Source organism: Podarcis melisellensis (genome assembly GCF_964234715.1).
Source record: "Podarcis melisellensis genome assembly, chromosome: 7".
In the NCBI taxonomy this organism is placed as follows: Eukaryota; Metazoa; Chordata; class Lepidosauria; order Squamata; family Lacertidae; genus Podarcis; species Podarcis melisellensis.
The window spans coordinates 34,215,030-34,222,617 of record NC_138539.1 but is presented as its reverse complement, the minus strand read 5'-3'; the positions used below and the strand labels follow the sequence as shown (position 1 = coordinate 34,222,617).

At 45.0% G+C, this 7,588-nt stretch overlaps 1 protein-coding gene across 7 annotated transcripts in view; it reads left to right on the top strand.

The window, feature by feature from the left end:
* The first annotated feature begins 1,445 nt into the window (after positions 1–1,445).
* LOC309373903 (serine/threonine-protein kinase Sgk3) overlaps positions 1,446–7,588 on the top strand; it is a 53,227-nt gene continuing 47,084 nt past the window's right edge. For 3 of the 7 annotated variants that reach the window (XM_081918447.1, XM_081918442.1, XM_081918445.1), the window contains exon 1: positions 1,969–2,303. The gene's annotated coding sequence lies outside the window, so the exon portion shown is untranslated. The other 4 variants (XM_081918446.1, XM_081918443.1, XM_081918444.1 and 1 more) reach the window with 4 other exon arrangements.

Below are 7,588 nucleotides of genomic sequence, written 5' to 3'. Positions count from 1 at the left end.
AAAACACTAAATATCATAAACCAATAACTAAACCAATTTATTCAGCAAAACTGACAAAAAATTCATATATATCTCAGCAGCAAACCAGAGCATTTCAATTTTGGCCTATCTCAGCAAGCAAGTCCTTCATTGGAGGCTTTTAAGCAGAGGTTGGATGGCCATCAGTGATGTATGCTTTAGTTGACATTCCTGAATTGCAGGGGGTTAGACTAGATGATCCTCGAGGTCCCATCCAACTATGATTTAAAGTCCATTCTCTGCCCCCACAAGGCCTAAGTTAAAAGATAAGTCTTGAGGAAAAGTTGACTAACTAAGGTGCCCTACATAGGCTGGTAACTCAAGCTGTTGTGAAAAGAAAGCGGCATTGCCAAACATTCTGTGAATGAAAGGAAATGTAATGCACACACTTTGTACCTTCACAGAACAAGGAACGTGCTTTATCACTTTCGTCTATGTCCACTTGTTTCCATGGGTTCAAAGGGCGTGGCAGCTGAGTGGAAAGCGGGTTGTTGACTGACTGAAGCGTGGTGGATGGTGATTGGGAAGAGGGGCTTTTTGATGGCAGCATCCTGTCTGTAGGAAGCTGTCTTGAATCAGACTATGGTATTGTAGACATCATGCTAACTGGCAGCAGCTGTCGAGGGTTTCAGATGGGGGACACCCCCAAATTCCGGGGGTTGAACCTGCAACCTCTTGATTACAACACTGATACTCTACCACTGAACTACGCCCCTTCCTGGTTGCCACCATGTTTTTAGTACCAGGCAGTGAGCCTTTTTACCCTCAAGTCTTTTTTTAAAAAACAAAACAAAACATGTTAACCACAAACAGAAATATCTGATGCTGCTCTTATCTGCTACTTTTAATTTTATTGTTAACTTGAGTGTTCCTTGCCCTCTTTCTCTCTCTTTAGGCTGCCAATAGCTTTATAGTTATTTATTCCATAAAATTTATACACTATTTGATTGTAAAAAAAAAACCTGTTTACAAAAAGAGGAAAAAAATAAAATTGAGAAACATTCACTTGAAATCACCCAAAAGTTAAAATACTAAAACAGATTAAAATTACCTCCACTTTCTAAGCACCTGGGTAGGCTTGTCTAAGCAAGAATGGCATAAGCTGCCAAAAAATTAATAACTGAAAGGTGAGCAGCATTTTCTGTGTTTTTATTTGAAAAAACAGGCCCCATCTTTGTAACTATTTGCTGGTAATTTTTAAATACAGTACAAATACAGTACAGTATAGATAAAAGAACGGCCTCAAGAGAATGCTTCCTTTTAATAGTCAGCATTTTCCTGGCACGGGGAGGCTGTGATAAGGCGCAAACAGGTGATATACCTGTTGAATTTCTGCCTGCGCCGCCCGGAAGAAAGCCGAGCCGGGGGCCTGCAGGGGTCACAACCGCCCACCAGGTGGCGAGACGTCCCGCCAGTTCCGCGTCACATGCACTCAAAACGCTGAAACCCGTCCTCGGATGACCCCGCCAGGCTCTTGCATCCATTCTGAGCGTCTCGCAGCGGGAGAAGCTGCATGGCGCCTCCGCTTGTTGTTGTTGCAGCCGCAGCAGCAGCAGCAGAAGTTGCAGCCGCCGTCCTCGGACCCGGTGCAAGCTTAAGGTAGGTCGGCGTTTCGGGACAGGGCTTGCCGGGCCCTTCCTTGCGCGGCGCACCGCCAGGAGCAGAGCGGAAAGGAGCTGGCAGGGAGGTGGTGGTGGAGGAGGAGGACTAAAGCTCCGTGTTGCGAGTGCGGGGAGTCCGGGAGCTGGGCTTGGGTGGGGCTCCCCACTGGGGAGCCTTCCCGCTTGGAAGTCTGGGTGCGGGTCTCTCTCCGCCTGCTGCTCCATGATCCTGACACGTAAGTGAGGAAGCGAGCCAGGGCAGGGAGCGAGGAAAGGAGACGGAGGGAGGGTTTGTTATATCTCTCGGCTGGGAAGTGCGATGTTGGGCTGGGCAGGAGGAGGTACGACCTGGAGGGAGGGACGGAGGGAGGGAGCCGTTAAACGCAGAGCTCTGCATGTTGCAAACGGGGCCATTGAGTTAGAAGGCGCTCGTTGCTGGTTGGAGAATCAAGGGGACCCGGAGGTTTGGCGCTGCAGTGCTGCGCGCGCTTTTGTGGCAGGGAGTCTCCTTGAACTCAGCTGGGTTTCCTTCTGTGTGGACTTGCCCAGGATCGTGGTGCAGTTGGTGTCAAAGCCACCGGAATTGGAGGCTGCTTAGATCCGAAACCTTGTTTGCTTCTGTGCTGTACTGAGGTGCTGAGCGAACGTCTTTTTCTCTTGCCTAAACAATCCAACTCAACTAAGGTAAGATCACAGGGCTTAATGTGAGCCCTGGGGATTGTCAGGGTTGAGGCCTGTGGCATGTGGTTTCTACTCTGTATCAGGAAGTTTTTAATGTTCGATATTAAATTATTATTAGTAGTAGTAGTAGTAGCAGTGGCGTAGCGTGGGTTGTCAGCACCCGGGGCAAGGCAAGTAATTTGTGCCACCTAACCCGTGGAGTGCGCCCCCCCAGATGTTGCGCCCGGTGTGACCAGCCCCCCTGCGCCCCCCACACTACGCCACTGATTAGTAGTAGTACTCCAGAGGATGGTGAATGCTGAGTTCCTTTATTCCAGTGTTTCCCAAACTTTTTTGGGCAACGGCACACCTGTTTACTGAAAAAAAATCTCACGGCACACCACCATTAAAGCCCCGCCCCGTGACGTCAGCGCGCAGCGTCACGCCGGGAGGGACGCACGAAAGTGAAAGTTTTTTCCCTCCCCCTTGCCGGGGAACCTCCAAGCTTTGGGGGTGGGAGGAGGCAGCAGAGCGAGGGACTGAGGGACGGCGGCAACTGAGGCGGCGGCGGCTGTTGTGGTGGTGGCGGCGATAGCGGGCGGAGGAGGGGGCGGCGGCGGGGCTTGAGGAGCCGTCGCCGGGAGTTGCTGCTGCTGTTGTTGCTGCTGCTGCCCGGACATGCCGGCCTCCTCCTCCTCCGCTGTCTCGCGCTCCTCCCTTTTGCACGCGCTGCCCCGCCGCTCGGCACCACCACCGCGGAGCCGCCCCCGGCTCGACGCGGATCCTCGCCGCCGCCGCCTCTCACCGCCCGACTCGCCCGCCTCCCTCCCACGGCACACCAGCCAATGTCTGACGGCACAGTAGTGTGCCGCGGAACACCGGTTGGGAAACACTGCTTTATTCTACCCGCAGAATGACTCTGAATAGACTGCTTTACTTTCAAATGTCCCACAAGCACTCATTATATACTAAGTAATGACTGGGTGATTTTCCTCTTTTTTCTCTTAACTGATGATCTTGTATTATTTTGTGTATTATCATCAGCACCGCACCGTTACTGTCCTCTTTTTTTGCTCTTAATTTTCTATTACTTTGTTGTTGCTGCTGCTGTTATTCATATCATCGTCTGCTTTGTAATGTAATGTGGGAATTTATGCGGAAGAACTTGGTCACAAGGCATGAACAATATAGGAAAGTGTCTGAAAAGCGTGCTGTAAACACTTTTTCATACTTCTGCTCTCAGTTAGTTGCCAGAGAGGTAAATGATTGCTCAAGTAACGTCTTTAGGGCAGACTTTCTGTGCAGGCTCTTTTTTTTCTTGTCTGTTTTAATAAATTGATGAACAGGATGAAGAAAGAGGAGATAATCCTAGAGGAAGCCTACTTTCCATTTGAGTGTAAATATAAGATTACACTGCTGAACTTTAATCTCAAATTTCCTGGCTGTTTGGTTCAGTTAGTGGGCTCTTCTCAGCTTGCGTCTGTTGAGGGACTGAGAGGTTTTACAAAGCCTTGGTGTCTCTCTCTCAAATCCATTGTGTAGTCAACCATGCAGAAGCTTCTTATATTTCTTGTTGTCCCTTATTAAAAGTTCTACGTAGCAACTGGATTTTCTGAAAAATAAGTGGTGGTGGTGATGTGTAAAACAAAGTATGCCCACAGTGATTAAGAAACAAGTTTCTTTCAAAATTATTTAAAGAAATTGTAATGCAGAATGTATAGGACTCTCCACCCTGATCACAGCCTAATCACCTCTGCTTTGACTCTTAGTTACGTATGTGTGTTACTGTGTGTCTGGTCTTTTCTAGAGGGATTTAAATCAAATATTTCCTACTTATCATTATTGGGGCCTGTTTGACATAAACCTGAGCCTCTTGCTGTATTTATTGCAAAATACTGTACATACGTAATTGTTTGTTGAGCTACATTTGAGTTGTTGTAAATTCTAATGGTTCAGAGTGCAATCTTCCAGCATCTTTCTGTGTATATCATGAAAGGGCATAAGAGGAGCAGCAAAAATGTCATTTAATATTTACTAGGATGTTTGTTTAATACTGCCCTTTCTGAGATGACTAGCGGTACTAAAGACAATAAACTCAAAATAATAAAATACCAGATTGACACAGATCAGTTTAATAAATATGAATAATCCCAATCTCTCCAAATTTGGGGAAGAGTTATTGCTCAGTGGTAGAGCATGTGTGCTTCATTTAGAAGGTCTCTTGTTCATTCCCTGACATCTCCAAGTAGGGCTGGATGAGACCACCATAGTCTGAAATCCTGGAGAGCCACTGCCAATCTGTGTAGACAATACTAAGCTAGATGGGCCTTCTAGATGGAGCTTCCTATGTTCCTATTCTGCTTGCAGATCAAAAACATTTACCCACTTAACAGCTTCTACAGAGCTGAATATAAAAGAGCTGTTTGATTGCTAACACTCTGAACATTTGTCACTTCCCCTCCCCTTTTAACTAACACAACTAGATATGAAAAAACTTTTTTCAGCTCGAAAGGGACTAAGTAAAATAGTCCTATAAAAGGCAAAGGGAAGAGAGATTCTGTCAGCAGCCATATTTCTTTATGAGAAAGAAATGAAAAGATTGGGTCTTAAAGCTTATATTGCCAGATCTGCTGATGTGTCCATACACATGTCTGTAAACCTGCATCTTCTTACACACTTTCACAGAAATATTCCTTTGGGGTTGTTTAGTGGACATGAAAGATGCCATTGCAGTGGACATGACTACTGAATACCAATATCATTTTGCATATCTGGGGCATGTCGTGGCTTGGGAGAATTACCCCAATTTGTTGTTGTTAATATATTCATCTGCAGAAAATGGCTGAAAGTATCGGTAAGTAAAAATGGCTCTGCTGTGCTATGGAACAGAAAAGGTGGTTAGTTCAATGCAAGGCAAAACAAAACACAGGCTATCCCAACCCACTTTGCCTTGAACATAAGCTCAATACAGTTGACTGAATTTTCACTGTGACTTGTTGGGGTACAAATGTGATTGGGTGTGGGGATTTTAAGAGGTGCTTAGTTGCCAGTTGGTGTAGTGGACAGTTCCCTGTACCTGTATGTTGTGAACTGCCCTGATACTTGTGGATGAAGGGCAGTATACTACTGCTACTACCCAGATTTCTTTCTTTCTTTGATCTGTGTTTCAGGTTTTCCTATCCCTGATTAGGCTCAGGCTTATTGTGGATGGATCTGATTCCACCCTGGGTTTCTAGAAACCCTCCATCAACACAGCAGGGAACTTCCTTTTAGAATGAGACTGGCACTTGCTTTCTCACAAGTCCTATAACGTGGGAAAATAGCAAACATGGCTAAGAGGCAAGGGAACAGGGAAGAAAGGCAAGGGGTCTAGCCAACGTGAAAAGGTCTGGCTCCCATAGTGATCTCACGGGGTCAGAGTGTATTGAAGAATAAGAATCCTGGAAGATTCCATAAAGTTAAAAAGCTTGGGTGTACAGGAGGGGTCTGTTTATAGGAAAATGCTTATCGAATTAGCATTAACTCAAGTGCAAAAAGTGATCTCATTATCATCACAGGGCTGGAAAAAAGCATGTTGCACTACAAAAGGCAGGGTTTGTTTTATATAATAATAATAATAATTAATAATAATAATAATATTTAATAGGACAACAGAAGATAGGTGTAGTCAGCAGTCACTGGTCATGACATTTAAATTTTCATGCCACAGACTTGCAACAGCCATGAGGGTCATTTTTCCTCTTAAGCATGATATGATTAGCTAAACTGTGTTTGTTGTAGGAATTTAGCTTTTATTTCTCAGGTAATGCAATCGAAGCTGCTTCATTTAATTGGGGAAGAGTAGGCTTGCTAGATGAAATCTGCTACTTGCACGGGATAATTAATGGGCAAATTAGAGGCATTACCTGCACAATCTATGGCTTGGTTCTGGGTGTGGGGGAATAACTAGGCATATATGTGTACAAGATCTATTATTTTTTTGGAGGGGTAATACTCCTTAACTACTGTGAAGAGGATTTATGGCAGGAACTGCTAATACTTCTCTTAGCTTAGGCTTTCTCCTGTTTCTTTGCAACAGGACCACCCTTGTTCAGAGCAAGCTGAATTACACATACAGTCTTGAGGCACATGAAGAGTTCCAGTTGGTAACTGGCTTATTGAGTCAGCATATAAGTCAGCGGTGGGAAACCTGTGAGCTGCCAGATATTGGTGGACCACAGCTCCCATCAACCTTTCGGACATGCTGGCTGGGAATGATGGGAACTGGGAGTTTGCCAAGATTTCCCCACGGCTGATGTAAGTGTTCAGGATTATGTGCTCCAAGCCCTCTCAATCAGTGTAACATTAAAACAAAAAAAATTCTAGAGTTAGAAGGCATCTCCAACCTCATGTGATTGCAAAAAATCCACTGGTACAGTATCCATGCTGAAATAGCCATTCAACCTGTTTGGGTATTTCAGAGGTGATGCAATGGCCTTGAACTTTGATATGTTGCTGCCATGTTTCCCTTCACTCCCACACTATTTCCACATTGCTGTTTGTCTCATGCAAGCAGTTGTCTCTTGAAGACTACTTCCGAATTTATTTGTCTAGTATATGTCATCTCTCTCTCCCTCTACCTTTCTCACACCCCTCCCACTGCCCCCAATACTCAGGCAGTCCAGCCTTTGCATAGGGGCACCTAGGCACAAATGGCTTGAGGTATAGATATAACTCTGTCTAAGACTGAGCTGTGCAAGGAGAGCAAACTGATCCCCGTTAGATTATTGTTTACCTCTGGTAAATTATCTCTAGCCAGTTCTTGGAGAATGAGGTAATCTTTCTGCTCTCTAGGAGTAAACACAGCATTTACCGCTTTGTAACATCCTCCGAAGGAAAGAGTGATTTACTGGGAAGTATTACATATTTTTCTTTTACTAAGAAGACTATACAGTAGGTGGAGGTGTTGGGATAGATTCTGACCGGAGGGAAGTCTGAGAGCTCTGGTTTCCCACCATCTTCCTCAACTTGTTGTAAATACGTCTGATCAGGAATATAAAATTTTTCTGTTTTCTAAAAAAGTTTTTATGACATTTCTGGGAACAGAAACAGAGGTGAAAACACAGAGGTGTTGGAACTTGAAAAAGAGGTAAATAAAAATTCCTGCAGTGCCAGGGAAAATTGTCAACTTGCTCTGTTGCATGCAATCAGGGCGACATTTCTGCACCCAGATACCCAGCCAAAGAGTTTTCCTTCCACATGTGACTGAACCACACAATTTAAGCGGCATGCCCCAGGCTCCTTTAAATCAAGTAGAGGATTGTAAGATA